The sequence below is a fragment of the Choloepus didactylus genome, chromosome 5, assembly GCF_015220235.1.
Source record: "Choloepus didactylus isolate mChoDid1 chromosome 5, mChoDid1.pri, whole genome shotgun sequence".
NCBI classification, from domain to species: domain Eukaryota; kingdom Metazoa; phylum Chordata; class Mammalia; order Pilosa; family Megalonychidae; genus Choloepus; species Choloepus didactylus.
Genome location: NC_051311.1, coordinates 32,949,554 through 32,969,778, shown reverse-complemented (window position 1 = coordinate 32,969,778; position 20,225 = coordinate 32,949,554). Strand labels below are relative to the sequence as shown.

The following is a 20,225-nucleotide window of genomic DNA, read 5'->3' as shown; positions in this document are numbered from 1 at the left end:
TGATTAACAAACGCTACCTTGAAAGTTTCTCCTAAGAAGTAGGGCCATTGAAGCTGCAGTTACTGTTGACCTCACTCTCTCAACCTAGATCGGCTGTCCGTAACCTATGCAAATCTCAGCTGGTAAGAGAAGAGGCCATGTGTTCGCCGAGGATCAGGGCCAGCATGAGTGAAAAGTGGGCTCAGTGATAGGAGATGCAACCCTCTCGTGTGTCTGAACCTAATGGTTGGGAGTGGCTTCTCCCAGCACCATATTAAGAAAGATTCTGAGAATGTTGGGGTTCTGCTCCAGATAAAGTCTTTAGGGTACTTGGGAGTACAGGATAACTGTTTAAGAGTTTATTTTGTTTTAGAAAAGTTGTAGCTCTACCATACACCATCCCACCACGAAAACCTTGCATTGCTGTGAAACATTTGTTACAATTGCTGATAGCACATTTTTACAATTGTACCATTAACTGAAGTCCATGGTTTAACTTAGGGTTGTATAGTGTAGTTCCATGGTTTTTTATTTTTTTATTCTGTTACCATATATACACTCTAACATTTCCTCTTTAATCATGTTCAAATATATATTTCAGTGCTGTTAATTGCATTCACAGTTTTGTGCTACCATCACCACCATCTATTACCAAAACATTTCCATCATTCCAAATAGGAACCCTGTATATTTTTACGAATATTTTGTGTATTTTTAAAATACAATTTTATTGAGATATATTCACATACCATATAATCCATCCAAAGTATACAATCAGTAGCTCATAGCATCATCATATAGTTGTGCATTCATCCCCACAATCAATTTTAGAACATTTTCACTCCAAAATAAAGAAAAACATAAAAATAAAAATAAAAAAGAACACCCAAAACATCCCATACCCCTTACCTGCCCCCCCCCAATTATTTATATATATATATTTTTTTTTCTTTATTTTGTTACTCATCTGCCCATACACTGGGTAAATGGAGTGTCAGTCACAAGGTTTTCACAATCACACAGTCACACAATAAAAGATACATAGTTATACAATCATCATTAAGAATCAAGGCCACTGCCAATGGCTATTACTAAATATACAAATATAAAAATGTTTTTGCATGTGGGAAAGCAAATGAATGTCAACCATGTAGAAATTTGAAAAACGGATGGTATTCAGGAAAAAACATAATCAAAGCAAACTGGAGTCTATGGTCAACAGTAACATTGTAATATACCTCCATTAAATGTAACAAAGGCAATATGCCAATGCTAAATGTATATGAGAGGGGGATATAGGGGAGTAATATGGGATTCTTGGTAGTGGTGTTATTTGCTGTCCTTAGTAGTATATTGTATTGTATGACATGTTATTTTTCTTTTTATCATTTTTTCTTATTGCTAAAAAAAAAAAAAACAATTTTTCTTGTAGTAATCAGTATGTTCAAGTGCTGATTGTGGTGATAAGTGTACAACTTTATGATGATACCATGAACAACTGATTGTACACTGTGGATAAATGTATGGTATGTGAATATAACTCTATAAAATTGTAGGAAAATATATATATAGGAGTAAAAGTGTTGGAGAAAACATGGTGAGAGGGATGATGCCTCACCAATATGGACTAACTACAATGTGTAAACTCAGAATTGAATCTTAGAACATAGCCTAACGTGGACACAATAATTGTAATAGTCCCTAGATTGTAAACTCTTACAGCAGTTAACTCTATCCCTGAATTGTAAGGTCTATCTCTAAACTTTGAGATGCTGATCCCCTAGCATATAACCTGATTGGTCTCTGGAACAATGCATATCTCTGAGACACCTGAAACTCAGAGCCAGAGCTCGGCAGATATGAATGTCAGTATTAGTGCATACAGCCACTGTCAAAAAAAAAAAAAAGCTGAAAAAGAGCCCAGACTTCAATTAGTGATATGAATGAAGCAGGTCTGGTTAAGACCAGGGCAAGCCAGGCCAAAGGATAAAGGTTGAAACTGATTGTGTTTTAAAACTTCAACTTTCATATGAGACCAAGGGAATAGATATCTATTTGGTACAGGATCTAAATTTTCTAAACGGCACAACTCTACAGTCAATTTCTTCAAACACCACAATTGCGTGGAACTTTGAATAGGAAGTGAGATACAGTAGGTTAGTATAGGCTGGAGTGAAATAGTGACACATCCTAGAGTAATTTGGGCAGATAATAAAAAATATATTTACAGCCTCCCCCTCCCCAGCCCCGAGGATCTGGGGGAAGGTGCGGATGTCTTGGACATCCTCACCTGGACTGGTGTTGATGTTGTCACAAACATTGGGACTGGTGGTTTGATGTGCTGAGCCCTCGAGCATGGGACTTGCCCTTATGAAGCTCATTACCACAAAGGAGAGTCTAAGCTTGTACGTAATGGTGCCTTAGAGTCTCCCCCTGAGTACCTCTTTGTTGCTCAGATGTGGCCCTCTCTCTCTCTAACTGAGCCATCTCGACAGGTGAACTCGCTGCCCTCCCCCCTACGTGGGACCCGACTCCCAGGGGTGTAAATCTCCCTGGCAGGGCAGAGTATGACTCCCGGGGATGAATGTGGACCCGGCATCGTGGGACTGAGAGTATCTTCTTGACCAAAAGGGGGATGCAAGATGAGACGAAATAGTTTCAGTGGCTGAGAGATTCCAAATGGAGTCGAGAGGTCACTCTGGTGGACATTCTTATGCACTATATAGATAACACCTCTTAGGTTTTAATGTATTGGAATAGCTAGAAGTAAATATCTGAAACTACCAAACTCCAACCCAGCAGTCTGGACTCCTGAAGACAATTATATAACAATGTAGATTACAAGGGGTGACAGTGTGATTGTGAAGACCTTGTGGATCACACCCCCTTTATCTAGTGTATGGATGAGTGGAGGAATGGGGATAAAAACTAAAGGACAAATGGGGTGGGATGGGGGGATGATTTGGGTGTTCTTTTTTCACTTTTATTTTTTATTCTTGTTCTGGTTCTTTCTGATGTAAGGAAAATGTTCAGAGATAGATTGTGGTGATGAACGCATAACTATGTTATCATACTGTGGACAGTGGATTGTATATCATGGATGATTGTATGGTGTGTGAATGTATTTCAATAAAACTGAATTTAATTAAAAAAAATGAAAAAAAAAAAAAAGAATCAAGGCCACTGGATTACAGTTCAACAGTTTCAGGTATCTCCTTCTAGCTATTCTAGAAAGTTAAAGGAATATCTATATAATGCATAAGAATAACCTCCAGAATGACCTCTTGACTCTATCTGAACTCTCTTAGCCACTGAAACTTTATTTTGTCTTATTTCTTTTCCCCCTTTTAGTCAAGAAGGCTTTCTCAATCCCACAATGCCAGAGCCAAGCTTATCCCTGAGAGTCATGTCGCACGTTGCCAGGGAAAGGTATACCTGGGAGTAATGTCCCACATAGGGGGAGTGGGTAGTGAGTTAATTTGCAGAGTTGGCTTAGAGATATAGGCCATCTCAGAGCAGCAAAAGAGGCTCTCTGGGGGTGACTCTTAGGCATAGTTATAAGTAGGCTCAACTTCACCACTGGAGAAATTAATTTCATAAGGGCAAGCCTCTAGATCAAGGGCTTGGCTTTTTAAATTGGGAGACCCCATTGCTTAAGAGAATAGCAGGAATTCCCCAGATGGGGAAATTTAATAGTTCCCCATTTTCCCCAAGTCTCTCAAGGGGACTTTGCAATTACTTTTTAAGTTTCTGCCCAAAATATTCTGGGATGTATTGGGGCATTACATTAGCCTCTACAGAATAACAAGATCTTATTCTTTAGTCTAGGTTCCATGTAATTACATTGGTTAAATAAACTGACCATACAGGTTAAATTGGCTAGTGTGCTACAGAAAATATAAATCTTGTAGTAAATAAGCTTCTCTTCCTTTGGTCTCACACAGAAGTTGAAGTTTTAAAACACCATCAATATCATCCTTTACCATGTATTCTAATTTACTTTGGTCCTAACCAAGTCCATTTCATTCATATCTCTAATTGTAGTCTGATCTCTTTTTCAGCTTAAAAGTTGATGTATGGAGTAATGCTGACTTTCAGAGCGGCAGAACTCTAACTCTGAGTTAGGTACTGCTTAAGATTTGAAGTAAATATTCTCAGGCAGGCAGCTGGAAATAAGAAGGTAGCCAGGTCTGCTAAAAAAGACATGAGAAATAGATAATCAGTCTGAAATCCTTCCTCCTTTTTGATTTTAAGACATTTAAACAGCTACATGACATGATCAAATATCTGATTTAAAAAGATAATTCTGGAAGCAATAGAGAAAACATCTGAAGGGGTCAAGACTAAAACTAGGTACACAAGTTAGGAAGATACAAGAATCCAGGCCAGAGATGAACTAAGGTGGTATATTAGTGATATAGAGAGAAGGGAATAGACAGCAGAAAAGACAGAATTTGGAAATGACTCCTCCCTTTGGTTTCTCTAAATAGCCAAAGATGACATTGAGGTCTCAGTCCTCAGGCCAGGAAAAGAATGGCAACATTGAAAGTTAGAAAGAAAAAGAGAAGAAAGAGAAAATTCAAGGCCCATCAATCTTCATTTTTCCCTGGCTACTCTTCCATATTTTTTTTGGAACAGTCTGGGTGACACACTCACCCAGCTTCTTGCCTGGCTCTTATCACTGCTCCGAGGGTCATGTTACAATCTTTGAGCTAGTTTATAGGATCCCATCATGTGACAACACTTCATCATGGGATGGAATGAAGACTACAGGGTCCTCACCCTCAGCAAGCATTCATTTATTCATTTGCTGCCCAGCTCCAGTGTTGACATTATTTTAGGTGCAGAGAACATAAAGAAAAATAAGACAAAGTCACTACTCTGGGAAGGTACAGGCTAGAAGGAGGCAGCGGGCAAGAAAGGGGAGAGAGAGCAGCAAGCTGTAGGAGAGAGCTGCTTGGCCCAGCAGGGATGAATCAGGACAGCTTCCTGAGGTCACCGCTGAGTTCAACCCTGAGGATGAAATGGGCCTAGCCTGGGTGACACTGACACCTCAAACTATTTTAGACAATTCCTTTCTGATGAAAACCAAAACTAAGGACTCTGTTCATTTGGCTTCCTATGAGCCTAACTACAGAGAAAATAATCGTCTGGTCAGAGTGTCTAGAACATTTGTTGCATTCCGCATTGTAAATTAATACAATGGCTTTGCAAGCATGAGACTGACATAGTCAAGTATGGGCTTTAAGCACCTTTGGTTCCAAGGAAAAGTGGACCAGGAAGCTGGGGACAGGTTTGCTCTGTTCTAGTAACTGAGGGGTCACTGTCCTGTTTCCCCAGGCAAAGGAGACCAAACCGAGAAAACAAGGAAAGTTTGGGGGAAAGAAATAGGAACTTCTCTCCCCACACCCACAGGGAATCACTGCCTGGTGATTCCCTCCAGTTATCTGCCTTGCTAACGACAAATTAAATACCGCTTGGAGAAAATTCTGCTGGCAGCTGCTGCTGCTGTTTCAAAAGAGGAAAACAAAAACAGCAATAGTCATTGAAAATCGTGTATTTTTGTCTTTTGTTTCGTCTCCATGCATCTGAGAGAGGTGAGAAGGAAGATATCAGGCAAAAATAACTCTTAGAAAAGATCATTTTATAGAGACAATCATATGACATCTATAATCAAAATCTAATTAAATAGGCCCCCCAAATCATCACTCTTCTTAGCTGATGTTTACATCTCACCAACTCCACTTAGCGCTTTAGTGTAAGTGTTCTCTTAAACAACCTGCCTTTTTCATTTGTTTTTTCCCCTTGGCCTCAACAGTTGAGGAAGGGTTTTCACTTGGGCTATTACACCAAGCGGCAGAACTGTGCTGCCCAAGACACACCTTCAAGGTGAAGCCAGAGGTCTCTGATCCCGGTTCTTGCATGAGCCTGGGTGACTGGCCCAGCCTCCTGGCTCCTGCACTGGTCCCTCGCTAAGGACCCGTGTCACCTCCCTCCCATGCCCAGAACAACCTTCCTAAAACAGACCACTCCTCCATCGTTTCTTGAGTCCCTCCTACACGAGAGTCACGGGGGTTCAGAGGTATACGCAGGAGCTCAAGGAGCTTGCCGGGTTTACTGGGAAAAGCCAACATCGAAGGGTGAGGCAAGCCAGGAAGATGAAGGGAGGGGCAGGGACCGGGCTTTGGGAGCAGGCAGGGTTTAGAATGAAAGTGATATCGATGGGGGTGTAGGCTGGATTATGAATGATTGGGGTGGAGCAGAGGCAGTTTCAGGAATCTGGGACCCAGGGTAAGGTGCCCTGGCAGAGGGAAGGTTAAGTTCAAAGGCCTAGAGCCAAGGCAGCTTGAAAGTGCTGGGAACATCCTGATGTGATCCCCAGCTTAAAACCCTTCCACAGCAGTTTAACACCCGCAGGATAAATTCCAAACCCATGTGCCATGTGTGCAGCGTTACCTTTCATCACTTCCATCTTAAGTTCAGGAGGCAGCCACAGTGAAGTATTGTAGGTCCTTGGCTCTCACCTGGGGACACACACCTGCCCTCCCTCTGGGGGGTGGAGGTCCCACCCACTGCCCTCTGCCTGGCTGAGCCACCTCTGGGCAGAAGCTCAGCTCCTGCTGAAGCCCTCAGCCTGGGGCTACCTAGGGCTCAGTCCCTATCCCTCCTTGAGAGAAGAATCTCTGTTTTTCATCCCTATATGAATTGATGAAATTATAAGCAACCCAAACTAAGAAAAGAAATAAGGAAAACATGTATGGGTGTGTGTGCACGTGTGTGTGTAGAGGTGTGGTGAAAAGAGGGAGAAATGAAACCTAATAGCTACTAATAGTAAGGAATAAAGTTAAAGGAGGAGGTTTTTGTTTGTTTGTTTGTTTTTTTAAAAAAAAGAGCCAACAAGAGATGTCCCTTCTCCCCTCCTTGGCTGAGGGCTATCCACACGTGTCTGCCTATGAACCAATGACTGATTAGGACTGAATTGGAGAAGACGTGGACAGTGATCGAATTCTTCCCGCATCTGAATTTTCTGTCAGATAGCAACCCAGCCCTCAGCTTTATCTGCCACCTGCAGCTGGCAGGAGAGGACCACGTAATACAAACCTCTGAGGTTACCGCTATAGTTTGGGTCTATGTCCCCTCCTTCTCTCCTCAACTGTGACTAACCCAGGATTGTTTTCCTTCCTCTGGAAACTGCAGACCCAAATTAGAAAACCCTGTTTTGAAAAACATTGGCTTATTCAAAGAGCACTTTAATGAGCAATTATACCAAAAAAGCCCTGAAGTCAACTCATTGAAGACAAACAATAGTATGTGCCCACAAGGACTGGTATAGAAATGTGAATTGGTACCCTGTGTTTCAGGCTAATTAGCTTTCTGGTGACAGGTTCACCTCAGAAGCTTGATGTTCTCTCCAAGTCAGGGATGACAACCAGGCCTATTCATTCCTTGCTCTTTCTGTGGTTTCCAACCCTCCATTGTCTCTATTTTGGGAGTTGTTTCTGGCCCACAGTTCCAGCCTTACACTGATAACTCCAGTAACAGTTCCTACTTTACAAGTACAATGAAGTAGGGGACAACCATCTTCCCTGGGGCTTGGGTGACTGGACACTTTTTCATGCCAAAGCAGGCCCACCATCTAGGGGTCTTGGATGAAACGGAACTGTTCAGATCAGAAACATAGAGTAGGCTCTAAGGAGAGAAAATTCACGACCTGGCTAAGGACAGAGCCGTCCTACCAATCCTGTGCCTTTTCTAAGGTTGTATAATTTTGTAACTACAAACACACCTCATTTGACCCAGTGAGAAAACTGAGGCACAGAGCTTAAGTGCATCGTGTTACCAATGAGTGGCAGGGTCAAAATAAGTGACACCCCCAGGTTCCTGCATCATAACTATCCAGTGACCATTCTCAGTGGCCCTGCAACATTTCTTGAAGTGCTGCCTGCATCAGAATCACCGAGGGAGCTTGCAAAAGCTGCAGGTTCCCAGGCCTCACCCCAGACCTGCTGAATCAGACTCTCTTGCAGTAGGGCCAGCAATCTTTGCTTTCCACAAGGGCTCCTTGATGATTTTGATTTATGCAAATGTCTAATCCCAGCTCCCATGTCACTCCTATCACTCTGATTTACTGGAGGGGAGAAAGCCAGGCAGGAAAGGGAAGGAAGGCTAACATGTACTGGGCAGTCTCTGAGCCCACCCTTTTACTATCATTATCTCATTTTATCTTCATGGCAATCCTTCCAGGTTCTGTAATTAGCCTTGAAGGGTCAGGCATCTTTAATTATAAAATTGGGATAAGGGGTAGATCAAGTTCTCACAACTTGGTGGAGGAGAATTCTAATCTTGATATACAGTAGTCCAAAAACCCCAAAACTCTAAACCAAACTACCTCCTAGACATTTTTATTTCTCCAAGTCTTCTCTATCTGTTCACATATGCGGTATTTTGACAGCCTCTTTTTTTAAAGGTGGCCCATACCTTAGACAAGAACTGTGTTTCTATGGATAGTGTTTGCATTTTGTTTTTTGTTTTGTTTTGTTTTAGTCAAAGCATCATTGAATATGTTATAAAAACTCTTTGGGGCCAGGCTTTGTGGAGAATCCTTTGGAAAGTGAACAATCACACCTAAGGTTCCAAGGGGCACACTTAGTGCCTAATTAGTATTAATTAGTACTTTGGTTTGTTTTGCAGTCTTCTTTATTCTTTCTTATCTTTCTCATCCTTTATTTACCAACAGAGTTGACCTTAAAATTCAGTTCCTAGAAAAGGCCAAGGCACCAAGGATACAAGAGGAAGCCATGAAATGGCATGAAACATCCTTTTCTGCATCGACAGCCTCATCCTTCCACCTGGTTAGATGAAGGTGTCAGTGACCTCTCTTTTGCTGATGAGCCTAAAAGGATGATGAGAGTTCTCCAGGCCAACCCCTTTGGGCCTAGGCCTGCCTGGGTGAGGTTAGGTTTATTACCAAATACTCATCATAGCTCTTTGTGGTAGGGCAATGCTCATATACCCATTTTACAGGTGAATAAACAGAGGCTAAAAGAAGTGACTCAGCAGCGGCCATATCTTGATTTAATGGACAAGCCATTAAATTAAAAGATTAATCTGATAGCTTCCATTTCTCGATCTACACACAGATGATAAGGGTTCATGAGGAGGAACATCATAAATGGTGAAGCTTTGACACACTTTTACCTTTGCACAAAAGCTGTTTCATCAAATTAAAAAAAAAATCAAATAAAGATCCAGATTTACAAAAATGAGAAATTGGGGTTGATTATTTGCTACTCAAAAGATTTCCCCAAATGTTATTTCTTTTAGAGCCGACGTTCTCCTAACTGACCCCACTGGTCCAAACAGTGGGATGTCCAACTCCCTCTGTTCTGCCGAGAGCCTTGCTGATTGGTGCCCGTTGGATACGGAAAGCCAGGGTGCAGGGCTGGCACGTCCCTGTGCTCTGCTCCCACAGAGTCAGTTGTATGCTTCCCTTGAATTAGTCATGTTTGTCCTGAAAATTTATTGTAATTAGCAGCTTCATTGAATAATACAGCAACTGATGAAATAAGAATGCAAAAAGGAAGTTATTATTTCTATGAAAACTAAGTTAAACTACTTTGGAAGGATTCAACAAAGAGTGGCTAAGAAAAATGCTATTGTGTTAGGTGTGGGCAAGACAACGATAAAACAATGGGGAAAAAACAGCAAAAAAATCCAGAAGGATTCCACCATCAGGTTATTTTGTGCCTTGTCTTCTCAATCTGCTTTACTTGATTAAAATTTCTTATTGAGGAAAAACATGCATAAAGCTAATCTTAATTGTACAGCGTGATGACTTCCCCTCCCAGTAACCTCCACATACATCAAGGGACAGTACACTTCCAGCACCCCAGGAGGCTCCCTCGTGCCCCACACCAGTTCACACCTCTCATCCTCTTTAGTCTTTAATGACCATTCCAATTCCCATCAAGATTGTCACTCCACCTTGGAGAGAGCCAAACTGAAAATTCTAGACCATAATCATGGGTGCGATTTATTCAGGAAAGGGCAGAGAATTCCCATCAGTGAAGCCACACTCCAAAGAACATTTATGTGTCATTCTGCATTAAAAAAAAAAAAAAAGTGAAAATGTACATTTTTACATTTGAAATTTGAGCAAAGTATTTACATATCTTTTAATCATATCTAGCTTTCACAACTTTTTCAATTAACCAATCATCAATGAAGAAGTTTTCTATTGTAGTTGAAATATTAAAATGAGCTTTGATTTTCAAAATGTTGATCTATTCTAATTTTTTCTAGGCACAAATGAGTCAAACTTTTACATTCAGGGGATCTCCTTAGTTTATCTGTCCAATGTTTAAAATATTATAAAAGAGTAGGGTTCCATTAAACAAAACTTTATAGTACCTTGTAACTTATCATAGCACATTTTAATCTTCTTTGAATGCCTATTGCCCCATTAGACTGCATCCCTTAAAGTAACAGAATCACTTAACTCAATGTACATAGTTGATCCTTAATAAATGTTAGTCAACCTGAACTCAAATCCTTTTTTCTTTTTTTTTAGTTTTTAGGAATCAGCACAAATTCAGGCAGCAGTAAGCACTCCTTCTTCTCTGTGTCCACCAGCATATAATGTACATCCTTCTAACCATGACATTTAGGCTCAGGGATAAATGAAGCAGAGAACAAATTTCTTTTGTTTTAAGATACCAAGTTTGTGGTAATTTGTTACAGCAGTCCTAGTAAAGTAATATAGTAGTATTCTCAATTACCAAAAAAAAAAATATTCCATCTCAACACTGAAAACACTCCTTGGACTCTCTGGTGGGATACCAGGTGGGTAGAATCCAGTTTTGCAAAGATTCTCAGGAAGTAGAGCCACAAAATATTTCAGATTGGACTTTAGGAGATCAGAAGCTTAGATTCGTCAGAACAAGGCATTCCTTTGTTTGGTATAATTAATTTTAGGAGGACTCAAACTCAGGGGACCCAGCAACTCCTATAAAATCAAGTCATAATTGTATGATTGGCAACCTCAGTAATCCATAAATAGCTTTTTTTCTAATGCCAAATAGACATTCTCGTCTCTCTTATGGCAAGAGTGCAGCTCTACCTGTTTAGTTGAAAACTCTTGGAGCCCTTGGTTCTGGGGGCAAAGATGTCTGATGGGCCTTAGCAGACATACACTGTCCTGCCTGTTCTGTTGTGCTCCTCAGAGATAAAACCCTGCCATCTGCCACTTGTCCATTGGGATCACCATGATTCCCAGGAGCCACCTGCACTTGGAGAAGGCAGAGACTAGGAAACACCTTGGAACCAAGGGACCATTTTTCCAGAATTGTTAGGGCATAGGATGAGGAGAAATATCTTCATGGCTGGGGGTGAATTAAATCTAGCTTTTTGACCCAGGGCTATTGTCTCAGGTATGAAGTCTTAATCCTGGAAGATACGGTAAGAGTCATAAGACTTTTTATCTGCTTTTGCAAACCACTTCTTAGTCATTATCTCCTTGGTTCTTCTAAGGTCACCCCTTTTAACAAATGAGGAACCTCAGTCAGCAAAGTTTCGGTGCCTGGTCCATAGTCTACACAGGCAACCAGTGGCAGAGCCGAGTCTAGACTCCCTCTATGCCTTCTGTGAGGTCAGTGGTGGCTTGCAGACTAGCTGCTCCCCCAGGCTTGTGCCCTCCACCCAGAAAGTCAAATGGGGAGCTCTGCTCCATACTCGCAGCTCAAAGCATTTCCCTGATTTCTTTTCCACTGGATCTCTACCCTAACTTCCACCTCTGAAGCTTCTAGGAACAGAGTCCTCATTAGCAAACAGAGATATTTCAAGGGGTGTGAGACCCTGTTGCTCTGGGGCCTAGATTATGTCTAAAGCATTAAGTGTCTGAGCATGTGCCCTGGCTAATACGCTTTCTAATCCTTCCCTCTGGCTTCTGAATCCTGACCACACCTGAGTCACCTCTTTCCTGTTGGTCCTCCCAACCTACATTCATTTATTGAGGGCAAAGTATGTGCTGGGAATGTCAGGCAGATTGCTCAGTGCCAGGGACACACTGGGGATCAAGTCAATGTACCTGACCTCAAGAACTGTATAATGTGGCAGGGGAGCTGGACACATCAGCCATGCTACATATCTGAGCCCAGGGGTGAGAAGGGGTATCTCCAGTGGTGTGCCACCTGAGCTGAGTCTTCAAAGGGGCATGTGCACTGGCTGGCAATGCAGGTTGTGTTCTCTGAAGCAGGTGCTTATATGGAGATTAGCGTGTAGGATGTTGATTAAGGAGTGCCATTTGGCTGAGCACCAATGAAAGGGAGGTTAAGGAAGCTGGTTTGGGCAGGAGAAGTTAAGCTGCAATCCTGACCCAGAAAAGGCTTCAGCCAAGCCCATAAGGAGCTCTGAAGCTGAAATGGCCCTTCAGTGTTTTCCCCGGTTGAGGATAAAGAGAAGGGTACACTTTTATACACCCCTGTGTCTCTCAGCTATTGGATGGGTGAACCTGGGCAAAACAGCTCTATTCAATGCAGGCAGTCCCTAGAGGGGCTGACACCTGAGGGCGCCTCTGAGCAGCAGTCTGCTCGGCAGAGGGATCAGCCTTCCTTCCTGAAAGGGGGCCTGGCGGTGCATCACCGCGTCTGGCACACCTGGTGAAGGGGCAGGAAGGGCGTTTCAGATGCAAAAGCACAAAGGCATGGAAAAACTTGGTCAAGTGTCCTGCTGTGGGTTGAATTGTATCCCCTAAAAGATGCGGTCAGATTCTAACCCCCACCGCCTGGGGATGTGACCGAATTTAGAAATAGGGTTGGCACAGTTGTAATCGAATTAAGATGAGGTCATACCTAATTAAGGTGGGCCCTGACACGGTAGGACTGATGTCCTTCTAAGAAGAGGCAAAGAGACACAGGGACACGGGAGAATGCCACATGAAGACTGAGGCAGAGACTGGAGACCGAGGCAGCCACAAGCCAAGGAATGCCAAGGATTGCCAAGCCCTACCAGAACCTGGAAGAGGCAAAGAAGATTCCTTCCCTAGGGACTTCAGAGAGCGTGTGACCCTGTCAGTGCCTTCATGTCGGACTTGTAGCCTTCCGAATGGTGAGCACACACATTTCTGTTGCTTTAAGCCACTTTGTGGTAACTTGTTGCACAGCCACAGGAAACCAACACATGCCCCCTTTCAGACTCCATATTCTACAAGGAGCCCAAGTGCACTTACTGTGTCTAAAACTGCTATCCTCAGAGCAGCTGGAGTCCTCTGGGCCTCGCCCACTGGAAATCACTGACCAGCCATTCTGGTGATAAGCACGCGCTCAGGCTCACAACTCCCCCCCCACAAAGCTTCTCGTTTCATTTCTCAGACCTCATCCTTTGGCTGCTCTCCCTTCTCCTGCCCCTCTTCAGGAACAGCTCACTGACACACACACACACACACACACACACACACACACAGAGCCTATCCTCCCCGTTGCCCTACTCCCACCCTCATCCCACCCCTGCAGATCCTGGATGATTTACATATGCCAGACCTTCCCAATGACCCAACTGCAATTCTCTGCAGACACCCCCATCCTAAAAGACAGCACCTAAATGAAGGGCTCTTAAAATGTGGGGAGGGTCACAGGTTTTTTTCAGAATCTAATAACGGAAATGAATATAAAAACTACAATGTGCATAAAAAGTTGGGATTTCATGAGCCCCCAGAGGTTTTCAGGTTAAAAGCCACATACCAAGCCCACCCAATGCCTGCAGAGGCTCCAGCCTTGTAGTATTATAGCTGGTTTGTTTAAAAAGTGCTGAGAACCATCAAAGCCCAAGCCCAGAGAAGTCTCCAAACAAGAAAAATCCAGAAAATGGCATCATGTGGAAGGAACAAAAGTTTTCTGATCTGGCTAAACTTCAGAATTTATGTACACTTGGGGAATACCCCAGAGAATATTCAAATTATCTTAATTGAGAAGGGACTTTCCGTTCTTTCAAAGAACATCCTTGAAGTTTTGTGCCAAAATGCCTTTAAATCATGTCTCTCAGAGGAGGGTATTCTTAAACCCCCTCAAAGGGAATACACAAACTCCCTGTATAAAGAAACCATCTGTTCTAGTTTGCTAATGCTGCCGGAATGCAAAACACCAGAGATGGATTGGCTTTTATAAAAAGGGGTTTATTTGGTTATACAGTTACAGTCTTAAGGCCATAAAGTATCCATCAACAAAGGGTACCTTCACTGGAGGATGGCCAATGGTGTCCGGAAAACCTCTGTTAGCTGGGAAGGCACATGGGTGGCGTCTGCTCCAAAGTTCTGGTTTCAAAATGGCTTTCTCCCAGGACGTTCCTCTCTAGGCTGCAGTTCCTCAAAAATGTCACTCTTAGTTGCACTTGGGATATTTGTCCTCTCTCAGCTTCTCCGGAGCAAGAGTCTGCTTTCAATGGCCGTTTTCAAACTGTCTCTCATCTGCAGCTCCTGTGCTTTCTTCAAAGTGTCCCTCTTGGCTGTACCAAACTCACTCCTTCTGTCTGATCTTATGCAGTGTGCCAGTAATTTAATTCAGACCCACCCAATGGGTGGGCCAACACCTCCATGGAAATTATCCAATCAGAGTCATCACCCACAGTTGGGTGGGGCGATCTCCATGGAAACACTCAAAGAATTTCAATGTAATTAACACTGATAGGTCTGCCCACACAAGATTACATCAAAGATAATGGCATTTGGGGGACATAATACATTCAAACTGGCACACCATCTTATTTACTAGTCTCTGCCTTTTACTTTCTTCTGTGTTTAAAAATCTGTTTTTAAGCTAATATGAATTTTATTTAGAAGAATCCTGAAAATGTTTTTTAATTGCCTCCTACCTTTCTATATATTTCATTCCCCCAATCACTAGAATCACTCTTAAAATTAGTAATATTAAAAACAATGGAAAAATCCAAAGTTCAAAAATAGAGAAAGTTTCAATAAATTCTAATATACCCTGATGTGTGATGAAATATAGTACAGCTATTTAATTAAAAAGATAATTGGAATATAACAAATTTTTAAAAGCAGATTACAAAAATGTACATGCAGTATAATCCCAATTTTCTAATAGACACACACACCCTTAGAAAAATGATCAGACAGAAATACACCAATATGTTAACAGCGGTCATCTCCGAATGGTAAGATTTCAGGTGATTTTTGATTATTTTTTCTTTATTGTTTCCTGTATTTTCCAAATTTTTTTAGAGTAAACATATGTTCATGTTAATTTTGTCTATTACAAATTATATTGGCTCAGCTACTTTTCTAGTGATATCACAGCTGAAGTCACTTGTCCTTTGGGCTTCACCTCTCAGAAGAGCAGGCAGTGTTTTGTTGTACAACCTTGGGATTGCCCAGATGGACTCAGAGACTGGGCTCTGAAAGGTCCTGGCCAAAAGAATGTGACCCAGAGCTGAGTAGTGCTGGCAGCAACTGAGCCCCAAGCTGGGCCACTGCATAGAACACAGTCGTGGTCAAGTGCAGGCGTAACGGATGAGGTGCCAGAATTGGGCCTGGGGAAGGAATTGCTAAGAGGGTCTACCATTATAGGTTTAAGCAGGACTTTCATTCTGAGCTTGGGCCTGTTTTCCTTCTAGGCCTAGACCTCCAAGGCCCTCCGTTAATGTTTGTGATTGTGAATTGGGCAGCTCTCTCCTTGAAAACTCTGCCTTCTCCTACAGATTGCTGCCTGCGGTCCAGGAGAAGGTCCTACATTGGGGCGTGTGGAGGCACACTGAATCTCGGGGTAACACCAGTTACATTTATTGCATGTCTCTGTTTCTCAGGCATTGCACATGCCCAATTCACTTATTGCTCACCACAAACAACCCTGTTTCACAGAAAAAGAGACCCAGGCTTGGAGAGTGAGTTTGCATGACTGCCTGTTACGGCCGAGCCAGGGCTCTGGTCCAGAGATCTTGTCCTGCCACAGAGCAACTCCAGTGCCACTGCATTCATTGCTTGTGATGCGTTGCCTTCCTAAGGTTTCTGCTGTTTGGGGTTTTTTTCAAGTGAAGTGAAGCATAACATAAAATATAAAATTAAATATTTTAAAGTGTACACTTCAGTGGCAGTTAGTATATTTATGATGCTATGTAACCACGACCTCTATCTAGATCCAGAACATTCTCATCACCCCAAAAAATAGCCCCATACTCAATAGGTAGTCAGTCCCTATTAACCCCTCCCCCCAGCTCCTGGCACTCACCAGTATTTACCTATTCTGGATATTTCATATAAATGGGGTCATACAATATTTGTCCTTTTGTGTCTGGCCTCTTTCACCTAGCATAATATTTCAAGGTTTGTCTATGTTGTAGCATGTATCACTACTTCATTCCTTTCTATGATTAATAGTCCATGGTGTGTATATTTTATCAATTCATTCACTGATGAACATTTAAGTTGTTTCCACCTTTTTGGCTATTGTGAATAGTGTTGCTATAAACATGTGTGTACAAGTATTTGTTCAAATACCTGTTTTCAATTATTTTGGATATATACCTAGAAGTGGAACTGATGAGTCATATGGTGATTCTGTTTAACTTTTTGAGGAACCAAGTTTCTGCTTTTTAACATCTCCTTCATCCAAAGGAGTTAATTTCACTAAAAAGCTGGGTAACCATGACCAAGCAGTTTAAACATCTTAGACTTGTGTCCTTACTGTTGATGAGGAAGTTCCTTCCTGGCTTTAATAGTAAGTGAGTCTATAGTCCGTGATCTAAGGATTTGTGGGTAGAATTTAAAGTGCTGGTAACCCCCTTGGTAAAGGAGGAGAAACATGTCTAGAGGTGGGCAAGCCTTTCCCAGTAGACCTCAAGAAAAAAACATACCATATCTGCAACTGCCTCCTTTGCCACATGTAAAACCAGCTTTAATTATGGAAACAGCCACCAGACCAGTCCAGCTTCCTGGACTGGTTCCTTCCTTGAATGAGGCTGGGAGGAAGATACAGCAGGGAGTTGAGAGGGGCCTTCCAGGGCAAGGTGTACAATTAACCCCATTGACAAAGCTTCACTCCAGCAGCAAGTTCTGCTGTGACCACACTGCCCATGGGTAGAGTAAGCACCCAGATCCAAGCTTGTCCCACTCTGGTAGGTGGCAAGAGTGGCCACAACCCTTCACACTGCCCCATATCCCATCCTGTGCAATGGACTTTACAGCTCCTCCCAAGGACAGTGTTCTAGTTTGCTCATGCTGCCAGAATGCAAAACACCAGAAATGGATTGAATTTTATAAAGGGGGTTTATTGGTTACACAGTCTTAAGGCCATAAAGTGTCCAAGGTAAGTCATCAACAATCAGGTACCTTCACTGGAGGATGGCCAATGGTATCCGGAAAACCTCTGTTAGCTGGGAAGGCACATGGCTGGTGTCTGCTCCAGAATTCTGGTTGCAAAAGGACTTTCTCCCAGAATGTTCCTCTCTAGGCTGCAGTTCCTCAAAAAATGTCACTCTCAGTTGCTCTTGGGGCATTTCTTCTCTCTTGGCTTCTCCAGAGCAAAAGTCTGCTTTAAATGGCCATCTTCAAACTGTCTCTCAGCTGCAGCTACTCTCTCAGCTCCTGTGCATTCTTCAAAGTGTCCCTCTTGGCTGTAGTGAGCTTGCTCCTTCTGTCTGAGCTTCTGTCTGCCCCAGTAATTTAATTCAGAGCCACCCTGAATGGCCAGGGCAACACCTCCATGGAAATTATCCAACCAAAGGTCTTGTCCACAGTTGATTGAATCACATCTCCATGGAAATACCCAAAGGATTCCAATATCTAATCAACACTAATATGTCTGCCCACACAAGATTGCATCAAAGATAATGGCATTTTGGGGGACACGATACATCGAACTGGCACAGACAGGTAGAGTCTATCCTCCCATGCCCTGAATCTAGGCTGGTCTCCTGAGTTGTTTTGGCCAATAGGATGGAACAGAAGTGACCTTGATCCAATTTGTAGTCTAGACCTCAAAAGACCTTACACATTCCCACTTGCTTTCATGGAACCCTCTCTAGCCACCAGGTGAACAGGCCCTGGGCATAGCTGTGTCCAGAACCAAAATTCCCAAACATATATCCACTGCTTAATTCAGTTTGAACTGGGTTTCTGTCACTTACAACTGTGAGAGGCCTGAGAATTTCCCTCAGTTATAGAGCCTCCTAACCTGCCTCTCCAACTTCATGCCATCTTGCAGAGAGACCCCAGAACAATCCCCTAATGCACTATTTTTGCTGTGTTGCAGCCCATTCAAAACTCTCAGTAGTGTCTCATTGCCTACAGGCTGAAATCCAAATATTTTAATATTATTATTGAATACTCTCCATCTACATGAATACTATAATCTACATTTCCACCACTAGCTCCCATTATTCATTATTCATCTACATGCATTGTTTATACACCTACTATGTGGCAGGCACTATTCTAGGTACAAATAGTGAACAAAATAAGCAAAGATCCCTGCCCCAGCAGAGCTGTGTTTCAAGGGGGAAAGACAGATAATAAATAGTGTACATAACAAATAAATTATAAATAAATTATATAATACTTTAGAGGATTATAAGTGCTATAGAAAAAAAATAAAAGTACATCAGGGTCTCTTCCTCCTCCAAAAGTAAGAATCCTGGCTTTCAATGACAGTGATAAATTTTCTCATTTGCTCAGTCCTACAATACACAGAAAATAGTTCAGAATAGTTGCATACATACCACCGTGAAAAGCAAACCTACAAATAGGATTCAAGATGTTTTTGCAGTTTTCTAGTCTTTAGGCTAAGGGTGTATAGTCAAGGTATGGTATTCAAAGTTACTTGGATTATTTCTTTTGTTGCTGTGATGTTTGTTTTCTTTTTGTATGTCCATGCTATTTTTTGAAATGCAGTTAAATTTTTCAACAAGCTTTGATAAATATTGTCAAGAAAAGGAAAGAGTTATTCTTTGTGGACCAAACCAAACAGATTGTTCATTCTCCCCTGCTAAATTTGGAACACTTTAAAGGCAAGTCATGATCTTATTCATATGGTTTCCTTAACACTTACAACAAACCCTATTATAGAATAAGTAATCAGTAAATATTTTTTAAATTCAACTGTTCAGTTAAAGATTTGGGGGAGGGGGGTGTTGTCTTTTCCTTTTGCTTGGGACAGGGCACTTAGGAAAATAATTTGAAAACTTCTCCAGGAAGTACACGTCTGTTTTCCTTCTGCTTCTCACAACTTAAAGTCTAAAATCCGGTGTCAAAATGTTTACATAGCTCTAATAGTTAAGGTTAGTTTATTTAATTAAGGCAATGATTTCAGGCTGCCTCTAGGAGTCTATTAGAACTTAATCTTCCGCTGCCTTCCAAAACCCCAATCAGTGGGATTCACTCACTCTGCTGACCCTGGAGGCTATTTTTATCTGCTTGATCTTGGTGTGATTAGCAAAGGCAATTAAGCAGTCAGATCAAAGCTTCAGGGTCACACCACATTGTAGATGTTCTTTAACGACCCTGGAAAGGTTTGCAGAAAAAAAGCCTGGAAGCAAGGAAACCTGGTCATGAATAAACATCACCTGCTCACCAAAGAACAGAAATCAGATGACAAAGTGAAACAGAAAAATGTTTCAAAAGACGTCATCCTATTTCTAGAAGAATGCACACAAAATCAGTCACAGATATTGCCTCTGGTGAGGGGAATTGGCTAGCTGGGAAGGAAGGAGGGAGAATTCCTTTCACTATATTCTGTTTCGTACTTTTTCCGTTTCACACCATGTGCATGTACTGCCTGTGCAAAAAAGTAAATTCATTGATGTTTAATAAAATACCTCATTCTTCCTCCTTAATTCCATAGGAGATGCCACCATTATGCTTTTATGCAGCAATAAACTAAAGGCACAGCTCGAGGGTTCCCTATGGCCAATCCTATATTTGTTGTGGCTTTTTTTTTAATAAAAAAATGCTATGTTTCCTTTTTTTTTTTTTTTTTTAAGAATTTCTAAAACTAGAAGGACCAGTCAATGTTTATAAGTTCCAAAACAAACCAGATCAACTTACTCTTCCCATTAAATTTCCAGTCTGGGGGGTAGGGTAGGTGGCATTGTTTTAGAGTTTAATGCCGTTCCCCACAGTGTGAAAACTCTAAGAAAGAAAGGTCAGAATCAGAATGTCAGAGCTCAGATGCCTGAGGGGCCCCAGGAACCTGCTCATTCTGTGGAGGAGATGAGAGACCGGCAGAGGTTTTCTCAAGGCC

The 20,225-nt window shown here is 42.0% G+C and overlaps 1 pseudogene; it reads left to right on the top strand.

Annotated features, from left to right (window-relative positions):
* Nucleotides 1-20,225, top strand: part of LOC119535229 — a 61,952-nt pseudogene that overhangs the window by 18,143 nt on the left and 23,584 nt on the right.